The sequence below is a fragment of the Argiope bruennichi genome, chromosome 10 (assembly GCF_947563725.1).
Source record: "Argiope bruennichi chromosome 10, qqArgBrue1.1, whole genome shotgun sequence".
NCBI classification, from domain to species: Eukaryota; Metazoa; Arthropoda; class Arachnida; order Araneae; family Araneidae; genus Argiope; species Argiope bruennichi.
Window position 1 is genome coordinate 75,982,163 of NC_079160.1, and position 9,195 is coordinate 75,991,357.

Below are 9,195 nucleotides of genomic sequence, written 5' to 3' on the forward strand. Positions count from 1 at the left end.
TAGGGAATAAAATTTCGGAGAGGCCACGCCCGTCAATTTTTAAAAATTTATTTATAACACAAAATGACAAGTATTTATCCTGAGATCGAATAAAATATCGATAGATTATTACATATTTCAGGGGACAAAGGAAATGTTTCATGTACAAACACATTTTTTTTTTTTTTTTTTGTAGCTTTCAATCAATACAAAATTCTTTCTACTTCAACTACTCTCCCGATGTTGAATGGCCAGGATCATTTTTAGCTGCATACTTCACTTAAAGAAAAGTGGGTGGGCATTTGCTTTTTCATGCCTTGTAAATGAAATTCTGAGTTTGTCTCCTGATTTCTCCTTTTTAAATTATTTTATCTTTAAATGGATAATTATATCACATATTTCTTTCGCATTGTTCCTTGTGAAAGATCTGTCGCTATAAAATGAAATAGCTGTTTTTAATTTTTATCCACAAATAAGAAATCATAACAGTTGCAAGTGGGTTTCTTTTTCTTTTTTTTTTAAGAATGTTGTTTTATGAATTTAAATTCCTATCCCTCTAGATTGGCGATTAAAAGAAAAGGGATTCTGCCTATCGAGTAATTCTAAAATTCTGCATTTTCTTTGCGGTGGGTATGTGACCTATCACTGGCTAGCCAGCACAACTGCAGGAATAGTTTTGATTCCTGCATTTATAAATATTCCTTTCCTCTTAGTCTGCTGAAATTGAACTACGTGTGGACCAACACTGACCCGACTTCGTGGTGTGCTCAGGTCAACCTTCCAATGGGTCCGATGATTTCGCAACCCTGAAAAATTTTAAATGCTTTCAACATAAACTGATACCGCGATGCAGGCCAATCTTGTAAGTGAAGACTTGATGTTTCCTCCTCACTCATTTTGAGAAACATTGCTTATTAGGAGAGTCAATTTTTACATTTTATTTTGATTATTATACAGTTTGAGGGGCTTTTATGATGCATTTACTTACTATATGCTTTCTTATGGTAAGTTCTACCAGGCCCTCCTACGGACCACTCCAGAATCTCCCGCAGACCATCTATTGTCCGCGTACCACCAGGCGGGAAATGCTGCTCTAAGTAGGTTTCTTTCTAGTTGGCTATATAAGAATTATTACAAGGTTTTCTCAAAAATCTATTATCAGATATGGAAAAGACTAATAGACATGAGTGAAAAATGCTTCGATATCTCTCTTACGATGTAAAAACATTATTTCCATCTTTTTTTTTTTTTTTTTTTTTTTTTTTTTTAGTTTGTATTAGACATTCCTTTTACTAAAACTCGAAGATAAAAACGCCATTTCTTCTAATAATGCCTTGAATTGAATCTTACTTTTTGGCTAAACGAAATTCAAAGTATTATCTTAGTCATGCTTTGCTTAACGAACAACTTTCATAGCGAATGACTCGCATAATGGGCAGAATAAAATGTAAAAATTGACTCTCGTAGCAGGCGATGCATCTCAGAACGAGTGACGAGGAGACATTATATCATCACATACAGGATTTACCTGTATCATTCTGTGAACGCTTGTTTGAAGAGAGTTCATACTTTTGCACGGAAGAAGTTTTGGCCGGATAGCGTTGTCGAACGCGACTTCGAGTGTTTGAACAAGGATCTGTGAAACCTTCATTTACGAGATTGTATACCTGGCCAAGGTTATGGGACTAGAATAGTATGGCATTGATGAGCGGTTTTGAAGAACATATCCAGAATTATTGAAGAGCTTATGGAAATGCTTTCTGTGACGCAGCAAAAATTTGTGGATAAGATTTCATCAGATGAGGGGGTAAATAACTTAAGCAGTGTAACAACCTTCCAATAAAATAAGAAAAATGCTGAAGTCATAGCAAATTATTGCATAAGAAGTATCACCTTAATCAGGTAGTAATGTTGTGTCTCATTTCTTCCAAATCTTGAAGCGTAGCTACAAACAAATGTCTTTAGACAACTTTTTTGTTTAAAAAATGCATTATAAATAATAAATTATATAATCATAAATTTGTACTAGTATTTTTTTCCCCCCAGACTGGAACTGTTGCCCTTTTTTACATAGATTCCTATGGAAAAATTTGTTTTGCTTAATGAGTGTTTCGCATTACCAGTAAGATTAGGAGAGCGAGGTTGGCTTGTATCTCGAGGGTTTCAGGTTCGGGACCCGATTTCACTGAAAAACCGCCGTGTAAACGTGTCTGGTGCACGTTAAATCCGTCGCCAAACGTCCTCCCACTAGTATGGTGTGCAAGTTTGGAGAGGGAGTGACAGCTCAGGTGTCGACCTCGTCATCTGACCACGGTTTAAAATTACTAGGCTTGTCCCAAAATAGCCCTAGTGACGCTTTAAACTAACTAAACTAAATATCTCGAGGCCATGTCGAGATACAGCAAGGTTCCAATGCATTTTAATCTGGTCGAATAAGTTCGAAATGTCGTTGCTGATTCTTTCAAAATTCAATTATTCTATCTGCAATATGGAAATTAACTGACTTTCTTCAAAGGAATTCCTTTCATTGCTCATAACATTGTAGGGTCTGGGGCACATTAAATCTATTGGAGTTTAATGTCATTCCTTTGGAAAATTTGGAGAGCGGTGGTAGTTCGAGACTCTTCGTCGTTATCTGACCACGCTTCAAAATTACGTGGTTTATCCTAATAAAGTTGTTGTTGTTGTTGTTACTTATGGTACTTGCCATAGAAAAACCCGCAGACGAAGTGAACGATTTAAGCCTTGTTTGTGCAATAGCTTCTGAGGGTAAAGGCCCCTGAGCACCCGAGGGCAGAAGTCTGACTTCTAGCTCATATGAAGATGACACTCACTTGCACAACCCCTTCCTAATAAAGTTCTAATGTTCTTTCGAAATGGGACGTAAATATAATTAAATTAAACTTAATATTTATTTAATTGCTATTCAAACTTGTACTTTAAATGTTCGTGCAACTTAATAATATGAACTTTGTAGATCTTTTTTAAAAAAATTTTTAATTTAAATGATTATTTCTTTTTTTTAATAACGTATAATTTTTTATCCTCAAGACATGCCTACAAGTATATAAGTGCGTAGTAGAAAAAAATTTTGAAGGAATATTTCCAAAGTAATACTGTTGAGACTGATAAAATGATAAATATAGAAGAAATGGCAAGTCCAAAGAATAGTTAATGCATAGTGTTACTTGTATAGTGTTATTATACAGGGTGTGTTTTTTTTTTAACTGGCGGTACTGGAAGACCTCTGTAGCTCGAACTATCAGCCGCAAAGCCGCCAAATTTTGCACGGGGATTATTGACGACATGCGAAAAAGGAATGCGTAAAAAAAAAAAAAAAAAAAAAATTAGTTCCAAATGTTGCCGATAGGGGGAATGTGGCGCTTTTGATCTACATTGTAAGTTTAACTGCATGATAAAATTTTAAAAAGCTACAGTAAATAGATAAATGAATAACAAAGAATTAATTTTTTCACAAATGTAATTTATTTGAAAAAATAACTTCTGTAACTGGTTACAAATGTTAAAAAAAAAAAAAAAAAAAAAAAAAAAAAGGTTATTCTATTGAACTTCCTTTTTATTCTTTGTTCTTTTGTTTTTATTCAGTAGAATCGCTTTCCCGGGGAAGACATCGTTTATTTTCAATATCACCTCCATTTTCTTGGACTAAGTATTGCATTCAGTACACCTTACTCTCTACAGCTGAATGCAACATTTCAGGAGGCATATTCATAACAGTCCCTGCTATTTTTTCCTTTGTTCGCGACTCCACCAAGCTAAACCTTCGATTTTAAGTAACCCCACAGAAAAAAAGTCACATGAGGTTAGATTCGGGCAACGAGGTGGCCATGCAACACGAAAATAGCGACTAATGACTCTTTCTTCTGTAAAGTGATGGCGCAACAGTTGCTGTACGGATGTACCAATATGTGGTGATGCTCCCTCCTGCATGCAGCCAATTTTATTCTAAGCGTTGCCTTTGCTGAAGTTGTGGGATAATAAAACTACTCAGCATATCATGATATCTTTGAGTGTTTACGGAACAGGTCTGTGGTCCTGCTTGGGTAATAGTCTCAAAAAAGTATGGTTCGATGATGAAATCTGCTGTAAAACCACACCAAACAGTTACTTTTTGAGAATGGAGTGGAATTTCTTGAAATGCATGAGGTTGCTCCAGATGCCCACATTCTAGAATTCTGAGTGTTAACAGTCCCATTCAAATAAAAATGGACCTCATCACTCCAGAGAATTGTCCAAGGCCAAGCCTCGTCGACCTCCATCCTGGCTAGAAATGTCAAAGCAAAGGTTAATCGAAGATCATAATCTATAGGTTTAAATTCATGCAAAAGGCTAATTTTATATGGATAAAATTGAAGAATTTTTGAATTGAAGAAACTTTCCATACTGTTGAAGCACTAACATCCAGTTGTCGGACAACTCCACGGGTGCTGCTATTACCAGCAGTGCTCGTCTGATTTCTTTCAACAATTTCAGTCACAACATCTGTGATCGTATCCTCCGATACCAGTTTCCGTCTTTTACCAGGCCGAGTTGCGAGAGAACCTGTTTTTTTTTCAAATTTTTTGATCATTGCTTTCACTGCATTAATTGATAGAAGTTCTTTACGTAAATTGTTTCGACTTCTACATTCGTGAAGAGTGGCCGCTGCATTGGTTTAATTGAGATAAAAGAACTTCACAAGTAATGCATGCTGAGCTAAAATGGGACGCGTTTTGCAAATCAACTGATACTTGAAATGATTTTCAATGTCCCGCTTCTTTTTTATAACTCAAAATACTGGCGCTGGTGTTGACTACGTAATCGGGATTTTGCAATATTTCCCCGTGTTTTATGCAAAAATTTAGCTATTTAAAGTGTAAAGAGCCACATTTTCCCTATCGGCAACTTTTGCAACTAAAAAAATTTTATTCGCGGATTTCTTTTTCCCATGTCGTTAATAGTCCCCGTACAAAATTTGGTGGCTTTACGGCTGATAGTTCAAGCTACAGAGGTCTCTTTGTACCAACAGTTTAAAAAGAAAACACTCTGTACTTTATATGTGAATAAAATGGCATTTGTAGGTAATTTAGTGTCGGATAAAATGTTATTTGGAGATGTTAATTTTTTTTATTTAAGATTTCATCTTTAAGAGTAATTTAGAAGTTTCAAAATGATTATTTATATATTTTATTTTCTCGTATGAGAAGTATAAGAAAAATGTTGCAATCGTCATAAATATTCAATCTACAGATTTTGACGAATCTCCACATTCTAGACCTCCCTTCCGGAAATTAAAATTTGGGAAATAATGCTTGTTTGTCTGTCTGTCTCTGCTTGTGAAAACTATAATTCAAACACATTTAGAGCTAAACAGATGAAATTTGATACGTTGTTTTTACACTTACCAAATGTCATTCAAAATTGTAGATCAAATTTTTAGATCTCGTTCAAATTTATAGATTTCTGTTAAATTTTGAACGAAATCCATGCACAAGAAGGCTGTCAATTTGACTATCCGAGTACAAATGATTGCGCTAACTACAAAATAAAGGAGTTGCATGGAGGCATCTGATTTTGAACCATATCCATTAATGTGTTAACAGGCTGTGTTCTCGTATGCATTTCAATAGAAAAACTCAAAAATGCAACTACATAAATAAATGAAATATTTTTACTTTCTTGTATACGTAGTATAGAAAAAGTATAATAATCGTCAAAAAATTTGAACTCCGAGATTTTGATGAATCTCTACGTTTAAGACCTTCCTGAGTTTAAAAAACACATTCTGTTTGTCTGTTACAAAGATAACTAAAAAACGCTTTGAGCTAGATGGGTCAAATTTGGTATACTGTCATTACACCCAATTTGGAGATTTCTTTCAAATTTCGAGGAAAATCTGTTCTCTCCGTATGTCTAGTGGTTTGAATATAAGTTAACACGATAACTACAAAAACGAAGAGAACTAGATTGATAAAATTCAGCACACATATTTAACATCTATAGTGTAAACACCTGCCAAATTTTGAGACAAAACCGACAGCGGGATGATTGTCTGTTGGTATGTACTTTCAGAAACACGTTAACGCGATAATTCAAAAACGCAAGGACTTAAATATATCAAATTTGGTGCGCTTTTGCCGCTACAAGTGCAGTTAGGTATCAAATTTGGTGCGCTTTTGCCACTACAAGTGCAGTTAGGTATCAAATTTTTGTTTCAATCGGTTGAGGAAAACGCATCTAATGCACAAATTCGATTTTTGTCTACTGTTAACGCATACTAGGGATTGATCGCCAAATAATTCGCCAAGGATGACACGATAGATTCAGTAAAAGTGCTTAATTCACGCCAAAAGTTGACATGACAAATTTATTAGAGTATTCTTAGAACATTTTGGGGAAAAAAACTATTCCCGCTGGTTTTTCACAGATTTCTCATTTAAAATGCAGATCCGTTTCAAATTTTAAACCAAATCAATGCAAGAGTTGATTGGCTGTCGGTCTATACATTCTCAAGGAAATTTAAGACTTTAATTAAAAACACAACGAGCTATATAAATAAAATTTTGCATGCGATCTTGTTATTAAAATTTGTAATTCTTTCTTAAATTTTGGTTTTATTCCGTTGAAAAAAATAGTCCAAAATACAATTCATGTTCTTTACTTTACTACGAAACACACAGAGCTTATGTCTGGATTCTGCCAAATGACTTCTCTCAGTTTCCAAACTCTTACGTCAGAAAGTTTTTGAAGCGACCACACCGACTGTTTTATATATACAATATTTCGAACATTGACAACTATGAGGAAATTTGAGTTAAAAAGCAATTACTTTTATTTTACTTAATGAGAAAGAAAGTTTGAATAAAGCAGTAAAATCGAATAAAATATTGCGAATGAAATTTATATAAATTTTTTTTTAAAAAAAAAGACTATTTCTTATTTTTTCTGAAAGTCTAATTACGCAACGAACAGAAAGAACTTCTCACATGACTCTCCTCGAATTAAATCAAGTCTTGACAATACACTATCCCATAAATATCATTTCTGATTGCCTGTGACATGACCTTCTAATTCATTCTATTCATTTCATTCCATTCATTTTGCAGTCGCCATCTATTGGCAGAATATAGAACTAAAGTAAAAATTTTAAAAAAATGACAGTTTTTCTTTAAATTTAACTTTTTTAGAAGATGCTTTATTCCAATAAATAAATAGTTTTGAAAAAAATTAAAATTAAAAAATAATCTGAAATAGATAAATTAAGTCAATCGCACGTTACTTAAAATATTAAATTAAGTATTAATTACAATTAATAAATGTTATATTATTTCTGATTAATAATTTTTAATTAATAGTATGATTGAAATAAGAGGTATTTGGAACAAATATTTAAAAATAAAAATAGCAAAAGTATTTGTTATTCAAAAAATCCTGGATTATGCATCTCTAATTAAGTCATTAATATAGTGCTTTACCTCAAATCAATCAAGACGATAGTTATATAATCTTTTAATTTTGCTTAAATTTTAAGGGTAATTCATTTTAAATATTTTTGATGTAAATTTGCATTTTTCTATAAAATTATTAACAGATTTAAATATTTATTGAAATTGTTGTCATAGTAGTAGGTTTAAACCACAGAGAAGGTTATCCACAGGTTAAGCCACTTTGTGGTTACTTTCTGTAATCTGTTCTCTGTAAACTACTTTTGCTAATCTCTGATAACTGCAAAGAATTGTTTTAAATTCCTTGCATATGGATATGACATCTTTTAGGTTAATTAGGATTGACAATTTGATTTTTGATTAGAAATTTGAGATGCAATTTCAATAATGAACGCTTCAGTAAATATATATTGTCTTAAGTAAAATAAATCAAATTCATCAAATAACGAAAATTTTTGCAGAGTAAAAATAATTTTTCCAATTTTAAGGTAAAAAAAGAATGAACTATTTAATATAATTTTTAATTGCGATTATAATTATTAATTTAAATTATTATTCATATTTTTATTAATACGTTATTTTATTTAAATCATAATATTGTTAATAATAATTCATACATTATTAAAATAAAAATTTCGATTGCAAAATTGTTACAATTAAAGTATTTTTAGATATATTGTAGCTTCGTAATGGGCCCGCGGAACTACGAGCGGCTAGATGAAGCGGTGCTCCTTACACGCCCAAAATGTTATCAGTCAATCCGGATTCTGAGTCAAACTGCCATCTATTTCATTTCAGAACTAAGAAACAGTTGATTTGAAAATATGCTGTGACGCATCTGTCTGAAACACATGCTGATCCACCACAAAATTGTATAACTTACATAAACAAAAATATTATGCATTAAAAAATAACTATAAAAAGTAATCGTATGGGCTTTAAATTAATCCAAATCTGCATTTAACAAATTTTTGTATTATTTTTAAATTGTTTTTTTTTAATCCTGACTTCATAATTTTCATATTCAATTAATAAACTGTTCATATTTTTAAAATAGTGAAAATTGCACATTTGATTTTTATTTATTGTTTTCAATTCATATAGTTGTCTTAAATTTATGTTTAACTTATATTGCTGAAAATGAATAATTATTAGTTCAAATTTATTATAATGCTTGTTTTCCCTATTCAACTTTAAAGTAACGTGTTAAAGATGCAAGTAATAGATTTTATCTTCAGAAGAACTTTGACAAACTTTTAAAAAAGTCACAAATATTGATAGTATTACATATAAATGTTTAAAATAGTATGTATTGTTATATATTTTTTTTTTTTTTCAGATAGTCTATTTGATGAAAATAAACAGCAACAAATCATTTGTTTCAAAAATACCATTCATAAATTTATGAAAATTATGCCTTCTGTACTTTGAAAGCTGAAGTCAATAACAGTAAAGAACGATAATACTATAAGGCAAAAATCGTGTTTTAACTGTGACTGATATATTTTTTATTTCAATTACAATTCTTTGGAAACTGAATGCACTGTTGTTGTTTTTTTAACAGAAGTATACAGAAATGTTTAGTTCAAAAACCTAGTACATTAGAAATAAAGTTACTTTATACTTTTCGAAGACCTTTAAAATACTGGACAAAATTTATATATAAATTTGCTTGTATATAGGATACAATGGTGCAACCAGAACAAAAACTGGTTAGAAAGTGTTTCAGCCTGTCTACAACCTGTATTTTATGTTCCATAAGAATGCTAAG